At 33.8% G+C, this 17374-nt stretch overlaps 1 pseudogene across 1 annotated transcript; it reads left to right on the top strand.

Annotated features, from left to right (window-relative positions):
* The first annotated feature begins 1709 nt into the window (after positions 1-1709).
* Positions 1710-4563, top strand: LOC114271764 (elongation factor 1-alpha-like; annotated as a pseudogene). Its single transcript, XR_014349618.1, has 4 exons — positions 1710-1859; positions 2075-2148; positions 3668-4139; positions 4396-4563. The product of XR_014349618.1 is annotated as an elongation factor 1-alpha-like (transcript).
* Positions 4564-17374: the final 12811 nt, after the last annotated feature.

Below are 17374 nucleotides of genomic sequence, written 5' to 3'. Positions count from 1 at the left end.
GGTTATAATATGACTTACTTATCCAAAAAAAAAAAGAGTCAAATATAAGACTACTAATTCCAACTCAATACTTCTTGCATTTATTAGACATATCCTATTAATCTCTCCTACCACAAAATTCCCCAAAACATTCTTTGATTCCTTTATTGACTAGCATTACATTGGCATGAAACCTATAATCCATGCAAGAAAATCTAAACCATGGACATGAATTTCCAACTTCAAACACAAGTCACAACCTCAAAAACAAACTCAATTTGCTAATTCACTACAAGAAATTGCAGTTTTAGTGACTTCTTTTGGTGACACTATCAAAATTGCGTAGCTAAAAGGTCCTTTCCGCGACACAAAAATCATTTTCATCGCTAAAAAGGTTAACATTAGCGACGCGATCAACAAGTCGTTAAAAAGCCAAATATAAATTAGGTGCCTAAAAAAAATTAGCGTTCCAAGACCGCTACTTTGAGTGCACGGTGTTTTGAGTGTTCTCATCATGATAAAAAAAGTTCTTGTTTGCCCTTCTTAATCCTTTTGTATTAGGACTTTGGTGGGGTTAATAATGAAACATCACTAAAGAAGAAATGGTTTAATGCGTTTAGTTTTAATTTTTTAAATTCAGTTTTCTGAAAATTAAATTTTTTATTTTTTGTGTTTCTTTTAGTGAATATTTTTTAAATGTTAAGTAACTTTTTATTTTTTTAGATGCACCATACTTAGATGTTTTTAAATAATAAAATATTTATGAAACAATATTTTTAAAAATTAATAAATACATAAAAATACGAAAAATACACTAAATTTTTGTATTTATTTTTATATTTAGTGTATTTTTTAAGATTTTTTTCATAAATATTATATTTTTTAAATATATTTATGTTAGATATGTCTAAAAATTAAAAAATTACTTAAAATATTAGAAAAATTATTAATAACATTAAAGTATAAAAAAATAAAAAATTTTCTGAAAACTATTTTAAATCTATCTTTTCCTTATCTTTCTATTTTCCTCTTCTCTAGGGGTATGCACGGTGTGGGTCGGTGCGGTTTGAGAGAAAAATAGAAATCGTATGGCGGGTGGCGGATTGATAAAAGTGTCACTAGAATTTGTCATTTTTCTTATCAAAAACCGGCGGTTCGGTTGGCAAATAATGGCAGATTTGCCTTGGCGGTTCGGGCGGATTGGCGGTTTATAAAAAATATAATTCAAATTACAAAACTAAAATCAAAGAGTAAAAAAAAGACGAGAGATATCGTGATGTTAAGCATCTTGCGAAACTTTCTTCTGATGCAGCAAGTGTAGCAACAACATGATAATATCAACGACTATGCCATCAGTTCATTACAAGCATCTGTGGAAGCTACAATGATCAAATACAACACATAAAATTCTCCTCGAGCAGTAATGTAATACTATATTCTAAGGTATAGAACAATAAGCAAACTTAAATAAAAAAGAATTTTTAGAATCCTATAAAACATGATTTAATAGCGGTGCGGGTCGGTGCGGTTTGGAAGAAAAATAGAAACCGACAGATTGATAAAAGTGTCACTAGAATTTGCCATTTTTCTTATCAAAAACCGACAATTCGATTGACAAATAATAACAAATTTACCTTGACGGTACAATTCAGTGCAATTTTAACGATTTCGGCGATTACGGCGGTATTATACACGCCCTACTCTTCTCATTGCTCTCTTCTCTCCCCCTTAATCAAACTTCTTCGTTTCCTAAAATAAAAAATAAAAAAAAAACTCTTCTTCTCTCTCTTCTCTGTTGATATACAGTTTGACCGTGGGTTCGCCGCCGTCAACTTCCCAATGGTTTCGCCGCCATTAACTTCGACATCAGATATTGCTCAGTAAGTTCAACAGGTTAACCAAAAACTTAAAATTTCAGGTTATATCGATTTTGTTCAGTTTGCATTCATAGGGTTTTGGCTGTTTCATAAATTTTGGTTCTAATATTTCTTTTTCTACTTTTATAAATAGCTTATTATCAAGCTTTTCTATAGAATTTTGTTGATTTATGTCTGATTTCTTTTCTCCTTTTCTTTTATTTTTTCTTTGTTTTCAGATCAGATTGATCCTACCTCAGATTTGTTAAGATGGATTTTCGCCTCTGTACACATTGTTGATGATTTTGTTAGGGTTGGTTTCTGCTCTTATGTTTGTTTTTTTTTCCCTTTTTCAGTTGGTTGATTTAGTTTATTCGCACGTTGTTTTTGGTTCTTTGGGTAACATTAATAATTTATTGTGATTTTGTTTTCTATTTTATGATAGAAAACTAGGGTTTTGATTTGGGGATTTTCATTGAAAAATTAGGAATTTTATTGAGGAGCTCAAAAATTAGGGTACTATTTTAGGTTGTGAAATTATTTTTATTTATTTAATTTCTTAAATGTGAGTTGGAAAAATTGAAACCTTATTTTCGACATAATAGTCTATTTGTTTCTATCCATCTATATCATCACGTCTCATTGTGAAGTAATTATCAGGAATTGTTTTTTTGTTCTTTACCCGTAATAATTCTTGCTTTTTTGTTTCTCCATCAGATATTTGTTATTCTTTTCTTTCTTTCTCTGATGTTTTGGAGTTTTATTCTGCAGTCTGAGCTTATCATAGTTTTTATGGTTTCAATTAATTTTGTTTTAAAAGAACACTTATGAGTTTTGGGTTCTCTTCTTCTATTAGGCCTAATGGTTTGGTGTTGAAAGGGGTGTTGATTTCTCATGATTAAATTCTCATATTGGTTTTTGTAAGGTTTAATTTCATTTCGGTTGATCGTGTTTGTTATTTTTCGTATTTTGTATTATATTTTTTATTATTCCCCTGCTTTACTGGTTTATTTATTTCATAGGGATGTTTTTGAATTAATTTCTGTAAAAAGCTTATTATCATTCACATGTGCATTTTCCTTTTTTATTGTTTGTTGTAATGATGTCAATAGTGCAGTGTAATAATGCCTCTGTTTAATGTATTATTATTATGACGATTATTTTCCATCTCTATCTCTTCTTCCTCAGTTTTTTGGTGGGTTTTTTTTTTTCCTTGCTTATCTTCTCCATGTTTTCTTCTGTTTTGTGTTTTCCAGCAAATGGCACAACTCAAGTCGGGATTTTTTTTTTCTTCTATGAATTAACGATTTCTCTTCTTCTCTTTTCTTTTGGCTTTTCTTTAATTTCATTGCTTATTTTCTCTATGTTTTTCCTTTCTTCTGTGTTTTCCAGCGGTTCAATTGGAGCTAGAATCAATGAAGTTGTTCTTCATCACTTTTCACAATAAAGCTACATTATGAATGGTGGCATGCAGTGAAAAAATTAATATGGACGTTATTGCATGGAAAAGTAATGGTGGTCTTCCGTTGCTTCATCGTTCATTTTCTTTTTTGTATTGTATTTGACATAGAATGGAGAGGTGACAGGGTTTTTGCTGTTTTTATCGAGTTGGATTCTTGTGTGTACCTTTTTTAAAGATAATATAGACAGTAGTTTCAAAGTAAAATCAATGTTACGGCCTGTTTTTAAAGGCCTAATGTTTTGGTTGGAGTACTGAATATGATTTCATCTGTCTTGCTGCTTTTACATGCTTGTTGAACTTTATTATCAAGTTGTTATTTATGTTCTGGTGAAATTTTAGTTCTCTCATTTTAAATTTTGTTTTCTCCCAGGTTTTGATAAATGGGTAAGGAAAAAGTTCACATTAACATTGTGGTCATTGGCCATGTCGACTCTGGGAAGTCAACCACCACTGGTCACTTGATCTACAAGCTTGGAGGTATTGACAAGCGTGTCATTGAGAGATTAGAGAAGGAAGCTGCTGAGATGAACAAACGTTCTTTAAAGTATGGATGGGTCTTGGACAAGCTCAAGGCTGAACGTGAACGTGGTATTACCATTAATATTGCTTTGTGGAAGTTTGAGACCACTAAATACTAATGCACTGTCATTGATGTCCCTGGCCATCGTGACTTTATCAAGAACATGATCATTGGTCCCTCGTAGGCTAACTATGCAGTCCTTATCATTGACTTAACCACTGGTGGTTTTGAAGCTGGTGTTTCCAAGGATGGTCAGACACGTGAGCATGCTTTGCTTGCCTTTACCCTTGGTGTCAAGCAAATGATCTGCTCTTGCAGCAAGGTAATGAATGAACCGTCACCCTGCTATGTTGATATGCTTTATTCATTTAAGGTGGGGCAAAGTCTGCTCTTGTTTAGTGGCTGGCATAGGCAGGTGGCATGATGTTTTGAATTAGGTAGATATCCCCAGGAGCATGGGAAGTCATGGATTTTTGGTGTATTAAGAATAACATATTCAGAAAATTAAATTAAATTACTTATTGAATAACCAGACTTTTTATTGTTATTTATTATTGTAGTGACTTTGCTTGGTGCAGTGTCTGGATGATGATGAATAAAGAGACACAGAGGTTATCTAAGATTCCAGATGAAGTTTGAGTGGAAATAGGTCCATATTTTCTAGATTCACCTCTTGTTCTGGACAAGAACAACAGATAATTGCCAAAGCTTAATGAAAGCACAACAGATTATATTCATACTGGTTTAATGATTGTAAGTTAAAGACTATTTGATTGTAATGATTATTTACCTCTGTTATGCAGCATATGACTGCTTTTTTATGCTCGAACTCTTCTTAATTTATACGATTTGTGCATTTGATTGTCATGATTACACTTTTGTTTTCATTTTTCTTATCTATCGAGTGCATTTCTAATTATATTTAAAATCATATGTTCTGTTTTGTGTCTACATGTTGGGAGGTGGAAAAGAGAAATGTGATGGTTTTTTATTTTTTATTTTTTTTTCAATTGATTATTGAAATCAATTTTTTGTTGTTTTCTACATCAAATCAGGTTAGTTTTACAATTTTTATTTTTTATTTTTTATTTTTTATTTTTTATTTTTTGGGTTATAGCCAGTTCAAATATAAAAAAATGATATACAATCACTTTCTTGATCTCTAATTTTTATTTTATTTTTTATTGTACAAAATGTCTTAAATTATTCTAACCACCACAACTAATCCCACTGTAACAATCCATCTTTATATTGTTACAGCCTTGTGATGCACAAGATTTAACAGGCAAATGCTGAGACTACACTTGTGTCATGTGCTGAACTTGTTCTTTGAGTTGTGCAGTAGGCTGCAGCTCACTCTCTGACTTAGGCTCTCTGATTTTTCTCGTGTTTAAGATCTCTTCAGATTTCCTATGTGATTTTGCAATAGTTTACACCCAATGTAAATTCTCTAAGCATGTATATTCCTCTTTTGTTGCTTGGAACTATTATTCATGTATATGGCATGATCATGCCGAAACTGATTGCTGACCCACTAGTATATGATTAGAATTTGGTTGATTTTGATAGGTAGTTATGCTAGAATTCCCCAAAGAGGATCTTGATTGATGATATGCTGAGAAGAAAGTAGTTGGGAAATCTCTCAGTAAAGTACTTTAAGAGTAATTTTAGTTACATGGTTGGCTTTGGAATGTGCTCCAATGCTATTGTTATAGTGATTCAAGATTTTAATACTATCATGAACAAGTAATTTTGGAATGGTGTTTGCATCTAATCCTACTATCACAATGGTTATACATAATGAAAACAACTGACTAGATGTTAGAGATATTTGCAAAACCACTTCGAATTGAAACTCATAACTTCTTTATGTTTTGTGTTTCAATTGTCGTGAAGTAACACATTATATTGAAATGGTTTGACTGTTCAAAGAAGGAAAAGAAGTTACTAGAAGAAGCATCTTTTGCCTCAATAATCGTAGATATGCTAATTGCCATGGTGATTCGACAATTGCAGCAACATCTATAGGTTACACTAAGGCCATTGTAATAAACACATCGTTTTAATTGGGATTAACTGGATTTTATTTTTATTACGTGGTTTCTCTTGTAAGTATTACTCTGTATATGGACTTAAATTTTGAATTGTAAGAACATGCATTATCTATTGTTGTTATATAATTAGAGTTTTTTTAATGTCAATGCATTGATGTGGGCAAATGTAATTTATTACTATTGAACAATAAATATTTCTTATTAAAAAGTAATTTGTTAATTGTGATGGTAATTTTTGCCATCCCAAATAACAAATTATTTTTTTTAAAACAATTAAACATTTTGCCGACGTAGCTTATTTGTCACCAAAAGCCTACTTTTGCCAACTCATATTGAGTCGCCAAAAGTATTATTTTTGCCAATGCAAATTTGGGTCGGCAAAAGTGTCACAAAATAATCTTATTTGAGCCATTTTTGCCAATGCAGTGGTAATTGGTGACAATAAATGAAGGCTTTTGCCGACTAAATGTTTGTCACCAAAGATGTTACTTTTGCCGACACAATGATATATTTGTCGGTAAAAGTCTTTCCCGACACACTTTTGCCAACGGCTTGCTAATGCAGCTTTGTGTGTTGACAAAACTTTTTGCCGACGATTTTCACCTTTTGCTAACACATTTCCTTGCGTAGGCAAAATTGCTTTTTGTTGTAGTGATTGAAAGCTTACAACTTCCATTAAATTGTAAAAACATAAAACATATAGTTAAAAGCTCCAACTTTACAATCCATAAGGAAATTCCTTTGAAATCCTTAGAGGCCATAGAAACCATGCAAGGAAACAAGTGTTTTACCGTGCAATTCAATGATTCATAACAGTCATCTAAGGTTAGTCAGAAGGGATCAGCAATATAAAGTGAATCCAGATACCAATTCTCAAGTCAGCAAGGGTTGCACCGAAACAATCAATCACATGATGTACATAATTATCTTATCTCCATGGTATCAATCATAAGGTATGCTAATACCGAGCTAGTTAATTACAAAACATACCAAATTCATATACTTCTAGATAGTCAAGGTTTTTAATCCCAAGTAGTGTTCGTAATCAAAATAATACACGATTAACAATCCCTATAGCATCAAGAAGTAGCCATTTGGTAAACCGATCAATTATCAGCCCTGCATATTCTAATTCATCTATACCACGTATGTTCCCCATAGTTGAAGGTTGGTTCTTATCATAATATAATCAAACTAAAGAGAGATTCTCATCAAATCAAATCAAATAATGGTTCTATCAGATTAAATCAAATAAAGGTTTTATCCCATCATATGGAAAACAAATGTTTATAACATAAAGTTCCTTGGTAGTACACATTATAGAATTTGCTATGCAGAAATTCCAAGTTGGTTATATAATCACAAATTCGTGATTCTAATAATCCAGTCAACGTTAAACAAGCAAGGTACATAATCACACATAACATAGAATTCATTGTATGGGGTGCCCATTCCAGTCACATAGTTATAGAGTTATAGACCCATTGGTTTAGTTAGTGGGAATAAGTACTATAACAATCATCCCAAACAAAGGTATAGCTATATATTCAGAACCAATTAATATTCTTAGCAAAGGTGTATATATATGAGAGTCCCTAATCAATCAACACATAGACATTCGTTCATGAACAGTAAAGGTACCTAGGGCAACAGTCCTAGTATGCTGAGTGTTTCCTAAGATGAGTGCAATTACTCTACCTTGGCTAGCAATTCCGCTTGTTGTAACAGGTCTTGCCATTGGTACAAAATCAACTAAGGTAGCGGGCCTGTTCACATTTTGTTTAGTCCGGGGACAATTCCTTATCTTATGACCCATTTTGCCACATCTATAACAAGCTCCGGAAAGTCGATAACAAATCCCTCAGTGCTTTTTCCCACATTCTGAGCAAATCGGTGCTAAATCATTTCTTTGATTGAATTTATCTTGCGTAGATGTTTCTAATTTCGATTTTTTATTCTTGATGAATTTTTTGTTCATATCAGAGCTTTGTCTCTTGCTTTTCCATTCTAGAAATCAGTTCATGTTGGCCTCAGATATTAGGGCAGGGTCTAACACCTTTTGTTATCTTAAGGCCTCTGCCATTTCTTCTACTATTCTTTCTAGTCTATCAAGTCGAGAGGAGGTAGACTCCTTCAATTCGTCCGCCCTTGTTTTCACCATTTTGCTATATATATAAAACATATATCAACTACAGAGTTGCATATACAGGTTCACGTAAATCACATAACATTCATGTCTATATGTTCATGTTCACATAAGTCGCACATTCAATATTGATATCAAAATTACACATTAATTCACATAACTTTTTTTTTTTTTTTTCATACTCATATCACATAATCATATAGGTTCTCACACAAGTTACTTCTCATGCTAAGATTAGAAATGTACACATGGTTACACAATTTCCATGTTTATTCTCAAACAATAATCATACTTACCCATATATTCTCATATACTTCATACTCAATAAGAAGCTTCGGAAAACACGCTTGTATTTAGATCTTGCATTCTCGTGTTCACATAAAGATCATGGATTCACATCTTAACTCATACAATTATAACACAAATGCAAATGGTCCTAACTCTTTTCTAGACTCCTTATTGCTCAAATAGACCAGTGTGTGAGTTATTAGCTCGTGCTCTGACACCACTCTGTCATGACCCAAACCCACTCCTAAAGGTTTAGATCATAACCAACCAATAATCACTTCATTATCTACGGCCCCATACAAAAATACAAAATAATTATAATAATGGGGCCATAAGCGGAAGTATATAACAATGATGAAAGTCCATTGTGTTGTGCCAATATTATCAAAAATATACTTTTCTTTTCTTGTAGCACATTCACATATCTACATATCCATGCAAAACTTATGTACAATAGAAAACTCCACACTTATAGTTTACATATCCAAAACCATCATAGCAAAATCAAATAAAAGTCATACCATGATATGAGCCAAAAGACAAAAGTTCCATCTTGGACACTTGACCGATCGAGTTCACAAAAATAATTCCTGAAGCAGACTCTAAGGTTGGGCTCCATGCTGGACATTGACATGCTCATATACATACATAATATAGAGAGTGAGCAAAGCTTAATGAACAATAATAGTGCAAAGGGTTAATATATGAGTATGAAGCATTGAACATATTTAACATAAAGTAAAAACGATGCATAGTTTTCTTCGTATTCAAATTTGACAATCGGTCTTGGGTTCAACATGTCGCAGAACGACCTCGGGTCCAATTATACAAAATAGCCTCGGGCCCAAACATACAAAACGACCTCGGATCCAATGGGTAAAATGGCCTCGGGCCTACATATAACAAAATGACCTCAGGTCCAATGTGCAAAATGGCCTCGGGCCCACATATAACAAAACGACCTCGGGTCCAATGTGTAAAATAGCCTCAGGCCCATATATAACAAAATGACCTTGGGTCCAATGTGCAAAATGGCCTCAGACCCACATATAACAAAACGACCTCAGGTCCAATGTGCAAAATAGCAACCTCGTGTTAAATGTATAATTCATTATCCTTCATTTTATTACATTCGTATAGCACTCTATAACATTTGTAGAGAATTAATCAAACATCATTCATGTCATATCATATTACAATTTCAGAAGTATATATACATATATATCATTCATATTGTTTCAAAAGAATAATTAAGAGCATATCTTTACAAACTTATTACTCACAGTGGGTTTGGTCTTGTGGCATTCCCTCCGGCACATGACCTACACAACATTTCACACACAGACATATGATAAACAATGTGTTCCATTTCGTACACTTTTCTTTTAATGATTCACATCCTTTTTCAATGGGTTTCTAATCATCATTTCATTTTCTAAAGTGTTTACATAAGGTCAAAAATGCATTCAGAAGGTCGGAAAGGTTAACAAAAAGGAAGCAAAATTTTCTCCCTGCTATCCGATCGTGCGGATGGCCTCACCGCTCGAGTGGTCATGTTCTGCTCGTGCAAATGTGTTAGCTGCTCAAGCGAGCAAAATGGACTACCCTGTTTTGGTTCATGTTCCGCTTGTGCAAAGCTCACAGCCACAAGAGCGGTCTGGGAAAAACCAGACAGTCCGAAAATAAGGTTTTGAAACCAAGTTCCAAACTCAAATGTAAGCCCAAATTCATGCAAAAATAACTCAAAAACATGATCTACTAACATTATATAAGTGTAATTTCAACTTAAACACATCAATCTTGCTTAAAGTTCAAAATCAAGGTCTCACCTTTTCCATAAATTCAAGAATCACATGATCAATCTCAAAATACATATATACATGAATGATCCTTACACAAATCTTTGTTGTAGGAACAATCTAGAGCTTATCTCATGAAGCATTCACAAGATTGAACTCAAATCAAACAAAGTTAAAGAGATCAAGGCTCAATTTCTTAAGTTTAGTTCAAATAATCACACAACCCAAAACCCTAACTCATAGGTTAAAATCTCCAAATTCCTCTTGATTTCAAACAAAAGATAAGTTATTTATAAGGATTCTAGATAGATTTTCATACCTTAGCTCAAATCTAGGAATTTTCCCTTGAATCTCTTCCAAATCTCTAGCTTTCCTTCTCAATTCTAGGACTCTCTCTCTCTCTCTCTCTCTCTCTCTCTCTCTCTCTCTCTCTCTAACTTTCTAGCAAGAGTTCTTAATAAAAGATGATCTCAAGACAACTTACTATATGTATAACTTAGGCTAAATTAACTTAGGTTAGCTTAATCTAGGATTTATGCTCTAATTAAACTCAATTAATTTGTTACGAATCGTAATTTTACAAAATTTCACAGCAAGCTCTAAAAATCATGCTAAACATAGATATGAAGTCGATTTTGGTTTCTGGGGCCTCTAAGGCTTTCAATTTTCAGTTCAAAGTTGTAATTGCAACAGATTTTCCCGCAAGTAATAGATACAAATTCAAAATCACATAAATCACATAATTAATCATGCAAATTCATATTAAACACATAATCACATGCATAATTAAGCATAATACGGGTTCGGTTATCACAGAATGAGAACCAGAAACATAGGTTTTTGAGTAGTAAATTTATTATTAGATGGTTAATTAATTATTATTATTAGGGCTTTGAAATGATTCCTGAGTTCTTGAGTTCGATTAGGGTTTGCATGTTTTCGTTTGGTGCGTATTTTTGACTCTAGAGTTAAAATTGAAATCAAATAAGGAATTGGGGGTCTTTATTGAAATAATTCAAAAGTAAGGGTCTAAAAGAAATTATAAAAGTTAGTGGCCTCATAATTAAATAATTAATATTAGAGTGTAGAAACGATAACTAAGCTATCAAGGTCAATTAGGGTTTGTACGGGTCTGTTCGTGATGCCTCTTTATTTCTAGGGTTAAATTTGCAAATAAATGAGAAACTATGTGCTTTATTATAATAACTCAAAAGTCAGAGGCTTAATAGGGCTTACAAAAGTCAGGGGCCTCACAATGTTAGTTAATGTGTCTCGATACGCTCATCGAGTCTCTCTTGTGTCTGTTAGTGTGTGAATGACTCAATGTTCGATAGAGTGGCATGGTCAAAATTCCATACATGAATCTTCGCTCCAAATTCCAAAAAAAAGTCTATGTGTTGGAGTCATAAACAAGTTGAGAGTGCTCACACAAGGGGCATCAAGTCTATGATCATTGCGAAGTATATATGAGAAATCCATCACCACTTTGGAGATTGGAATAAGTTCTTAACACTATGGGGCATAGAATAAGCGTGAGTCTGATTGGTTGGCAGTTGTTCTATGATCTGATAATCCCTATCACATTTGCTTGCATAATGTTAAAAAATGAAAACCGTGACTGGACATTAGGGATATGAGTACATTTGACAGGGCTATCAACTAAACAAGGGGTATGAACCATACTTTTCTCCCAGACTACTCAAGCTATTTGTTAGGCACTTTTCCTTGGTTTAGGGTGAGCTCATTTCTATGATGATTCTAATATGATTCAACATTTGAAAGTTATCCCTGACCAACTCAAGACTCTCTTTGGTTGCCCACTTCCCGCTGATTGATATATGTAATTTGGCTTATGCATTCATGCTCACACATTTTGTTTGATTTGAACTACATGAATGATTGGTTACTCTAGCTCTCGACTTTGTTCTGTACTTGTCAATATCAATAAATAAGTTGCGTAGAGTTGCCTTGATTTGCATTTAGGTTTAGCCCATGGAGTTGATTTTACTTTAGTTACATTTTAATAGGCTATGCAAGTTGTCCTATTTCGTTGCATAATGTGGTGTGACCTACATACTACCTTACATTCATTTCATGAGGTATATGATGCACCGTTCTCCATACCATTCATTTCATGAAGTATATGATGCATCACTCTCCATATTGTTCATCTTATAAGGTGCATCATATATCGCTATACATACTATGCATATCTCACATCATTTATCATGTACTGCTATCCATGCCATCTATGTCTTAAGAAATGCATCAAACACCCTTTTTACTTATAGTGTTTTTCAAATAAGGTATGTCTCATTGCACCACTCTTTTACATTCAAATAAGGTGCGTCCCCTTACACCACCCATTTCTGCATTAAAAAAAAAAAAAAGGTGTGTCCCCAAGCACTACGTTTGTTGCATTCATAAGGTGCTTTCCCATAAGCACTGCTTCCAGAGATGCTTTTCATAAAACATTGCTTCTCAGAAGTAGACGACTCTATACTCCGATTTCCAACCAAATTTTGAGCTGCTTCTCCATAGACACCCTTTCCTAAGATATTTTTCATAAACTATTGCTTCCCGAAACAAGGTGGCTCCATACATTAAGTTCCAAAAATTTTACAAAATTTAGATTTTCAAAGAACACCGCCCTTCACAAAATAAGGCGATCTTCTATGCCATTTCCAGAACTATGAGATGCTTTCCAAAGTATCGCTTCTAAGATATTCAAAGAATATCGCTTCCTGGAGACATGGTTTGTACACCAATCTCCAAAACTTATGAGATGATCTCTGATGTGTCACTTCCTAAGGTGTTCAAAGAACATCGCTTCCAAACTTGTGAGATGTTCGAAGAGCATCACTTCAATAAGGATGAGGCAGCCTCATATGTCAAAATTCCAAAATCCTCGAAGAGCTATCTGCAGCATTTCGTCCCAAGATGTTTGAAAAACATTACTTCCTTGAACTAAGCAACCCCATAACCTGAATTCCAAACTTCTGAGATGTATCTATCACACCACTTTTATGCATCTATCGCACTACTTGTTGCATTTGTCACATCACATACCTATCATATCTTGTCGCGCTCACCTTTTTCGCGTGAAACGCATTTAGGTTTGTTATTATCTAGTTGTATTCATATTTTTTGTATGAAATGTGTTTAGGCTTGTTATCTTTTGGCTATAACCTCACCTTTTCGCATGAAGCATATTTAGGCTTGCATTCACCCATTTTGCATGAAATGTGGTTAGGGTTGTTGATTATAACCTTTTCCTCCATTTGCATGAAATGTGTTTGGATTGCACCCTATCGGTTACATACTCCCTCTTTTCCTTCACTCATATAGAAAGCATGTTTGAATTGTTTTCCTCACTCGCATGAAATGTGTTTGGATTGTACCTATGGGTTCACTTTTGTTGACTTGTAGGTCACCATTGGAGTTCCCTATTGCTGTGATTGCTGGTCACGTACAAGTTTTTGGAGTATTGTTTCCACCAACCATCTTGAAGTGTAGAAAACACTGATAGATGCACTTTTCTTTTGTTCGTGTGAAACACGTTTGTATGTGATGCACTCTTCTTTCATTTGTATGGAACACGTTTGTAGGCAATGCACTCTTCTTTCATTTGTGGGAAACATGTTTGTATGCAATGCACACCTTCTTTCATTCGTGTGAAACATGTTTGTATGTGATGTATGTTTTGATCACATTTGTTCATTCGTAAAACAAGTTTGGAATTGTTCACCTCATTGATGTGTGAAAGCATAAAAAGGTTGTATTCATCATGTTCGCACTCTTTTAGCATACTTCATATCATTTGCATGAGGTTTTTCTTACATATTTCCATTTTCGCATCGTTATCATCATTCCATTATATTGCATTGCATGCCATCATATTCAAAAACTACTTTCAAACCTTTCCAGCAGTGTGATACACGTAAACCTAATTTTCAAACACTAGTTTCACGAAGTATGTAAGCCCAACTTTCATTTGAGTTTCGAGTATACCATTTGCATCTTGTCCCTGAACTACACTGGTTTGATTCCTTGCAAAAAGATACATAGGCAACTTTTGAGTTCAATTTACTGCATTTACATTTTGTTTGTTTGCCCGAGTTTTAAAACCTTATCAAAAGGGCCATTTTCAGGCTTTAACATTCACTGATGTCATGAAATGATGTACCAAGCTCTACAAAAGAGAGGCAACTGTAGATACCTTGTTTTGACTGGTCTAAGATTTGGGCGCTTTACTCTTGGCACCCGATGATGAAAACCCCGACGTGCGTAATCCTTCGATTTCTCCAACAGAGAGCTCAATCTTAAAGCTTTATCCCAACCTTATGCCCATTTTGGCCAACTGTTTTTGGAGCGTTAAAATCATTTTCAAAATATTTTAGCCGTGTATACATCCAATCATTTCCATGATGTTCAAAGCTCACTTTTCAATCAAAAACTTTGTGATTTTCGATAACCGAGCAAAGATAAAGTGGAAATAAACGGACAGGAGGAGAATCCTTTAGAAAAATCTTATTTTCTTTCCATTTTTTCCTTGGCCGTACAAAATTTCAGCCAGCCGTATAACTTTTATGGCTGGCCGGACAAAATTGTTGAGAAACATAGTAGTTTCTAGAAGATGGTCACCCCAAACATATGGAGGTGCCACCTTCGCAATTCTTGAGTGAATTGTAGACCCAATAACCTATAAGCCTATATAAACACCCCACTTTCAAGAGAAAGAGAGGTTGGGAAATTTTTAAGACTTACCAAAGCATAGAGACACCTATTTTGTTCTCAAAGATTTTGGGTTTTCCAAATTCTCTCTCTCTCTTTCAATACATATACCTATGCATACACCATTGGAGCTTGGATTGAAACTTTTCTTGCTAGAGATTAAAGAAAGAATTTAAGGACTTAAGGGTGCCTAGAGTGAAAGCTTGCCAATTAAGAAGCTTTTCTTCATTACTTGAAGTACGTTCTTCAACTTTCTCATCACTTTCATTCTTATTTTATTTTCTTTACTCTTCTACCAAAACCCTCGATAATTTTGAATTATTGCAATAATCATGTGATTAGGCCTTGTGGATAGAGGAGGGGATTAGCCATCCCTTTATAGGAATTGATTGGATTGCTTGAACTCTAGTTTTCCTACACTTTCTCTCTCATTTTCTCACCTCCCAAACACCTTATTTCATGATTTTCTTTTGTAATTTAGATTAGTTTTGGACTTATATATAGGGTTTTAGTCCTACCCTATGATTTATTTACATAATTCTCTCATTTGCTTTCATTTTCGCATCACTTTCTTACTTATTTTCTCATCATCCAAATAAGTTTAATTTCTATGATTCAATCCATGTTCACATTCTAATGAAAATTTCTCGTTGTTTTATGGGATTTATTGGATGATCAATGAGTTTAAATGGGTGATTACAGAACTTTCTATCTTTATTTTCTTTCATTTTCTCTTACTTTCTCTCATTTTCTCTCTATTTTCCTGGAAGCCAAACATGGCTAGAAGTGATTTGTAATCTACTCTCTCCATATACTTTTAACATGGATTTGGGTATTCATATACTCTTTTTCATGAGAGATGCTGTAGATTAATATTCACTTCTTTGATTCGCTTCTTGATTAATTTCCATTTTGCTTTTTGCTTCTATGAGCATCACGGATTTTCCATATCTTTGATGTTGGTTGCTTCCATAATTATTATGTAGTGTTTGGTATTACTTGATGGTTATTGAAACTAATCCATTTCCTCTTTGATTATTTTCATGATTAGAATGGTGGACTATTATTCATCTTATCGTTTGCTATTCTTTCTCTCATGGTGATTGAGATTCAGCTTCTCTATCATGTTCAATATGAAGTTTTCATGACTTAGATGGGTTCAATTATCTCATTATTCATGATGACTGAGAATGAATTCTTCATGTCTAGCTTCTAGTGGCATATCTAAGACAATTAGTGCTTCTCTTTTACAGTCTTATACTTAGAGAAACACTTTGGCTTTCTTTCTTTTCTCTTATTTTGTTTCTTAGTTTCTTTTACTTAATGGCTTACTTTGTTAGTATAGTTAGCTTCTATTACTCTTACCATTTTGCTTCATTGGTTCAGATGCTTGTACATTTATCTCTCTCTATCCTTTTTATTTATAGATTTTCTTATATTGGCTTCATATTTTCTTTATTTCTTCATTCTTCCATGTTTTGCATCCATTTTCAAGCATAAGATTTAGCTCATTTTATCTCTAATTTCTTTACCTCTTATGCGATTATGAGCACAACCCTATGATTTGAGATGGTTCATATTTCACATGTTAGTAGCCAAGTCTTTAGTAGCATTTTGTATGAATATTGCATTTGCTTCTTTGTATGTAGGATCAGGCATATTTTCTAACCCTTTTCAGTTGGCTTGGTGCGAAGGAGTACTAGGTCAGCTTCTTTCATTTTTGCATCCCAATTGTGCATGTTTTATTTACTATGTCTAGCATTATACCATGTGGCTAGTTGCTTAACATCTCTTTGGATGCCCGCGAATGATGATTATTTCGCTTAAGTTGCGATGATATTGATTTCTATCCATGTGAACTTATCTTCTCTTTGAGTTACACATTTTAAAACTCTTTTCAAAATGCACGAGATCAAAGCATTCCAAATTAAGTGATTTAGTCTATACTTGTTTGTTTAACATAGTAATTTTAGCATTAATAATCAGAACATGAGCATATATTGAAAATAAATCTTATATCATGAATTAATAGAGGCCAATCTCTAATTTGGTGAGCGAGGGTGCATAATTCATGACCTTCCCCCTTCATACCTAAGTTCCAAGGGCAAGACACTTTGGTTGTAACGAACAATGGCCTTTAGCACAAGTCATGGGTTTCTTAGTTTTTTCAAAAGATTAGGTGGCGACTATGAGTCTGGTGATATAGTCCATTTTTGGCATTTCTTGTGATTAGTGGATTTTATATGGGTTTGCCAAATTTCTACACTCATTTTGTTTCACATTTCACTCATGAAACCAGAGCTAAGGGTTTGAACTGTTGGGCATGCTCGCACACCTCATTTTGAAGATCCCATACCATTCTGTATGCAAGCCTTGGCCTCACTAGGAAGCAACCTACATATCTTTTCCAAAAGCTTGGGATAATCCACCAATGGTCTGGGGCGTACTAAATCAACACATGGACAACTCTCTAATAGAGTTTCAAACACCTCAAAAGTAGGACAAAGCTCTCGATGCCCAAACCAAAACACCTAGA

Source organism: Camellia sinensis, chromosome 13 (genome assembly GCF_055761805.1).
Source record: "Camellia sinensis isolate YWXY chromosome 13, ASM5576180v1, whole genome shotgun sequence".
Classification (NCBI taxonomy): domain Eukaryota; kingdom Viridiplantae; phylum Streptophyta; class Magnoliopsida; order Ericales; family Theaceae; genus Camellia; species Camellia sinensis.
The sequence above is the reverse complement of the archived record's forward strand: the minus strand, read 5'-3'. Positions and strand labels throughout refer to the sequence as shown.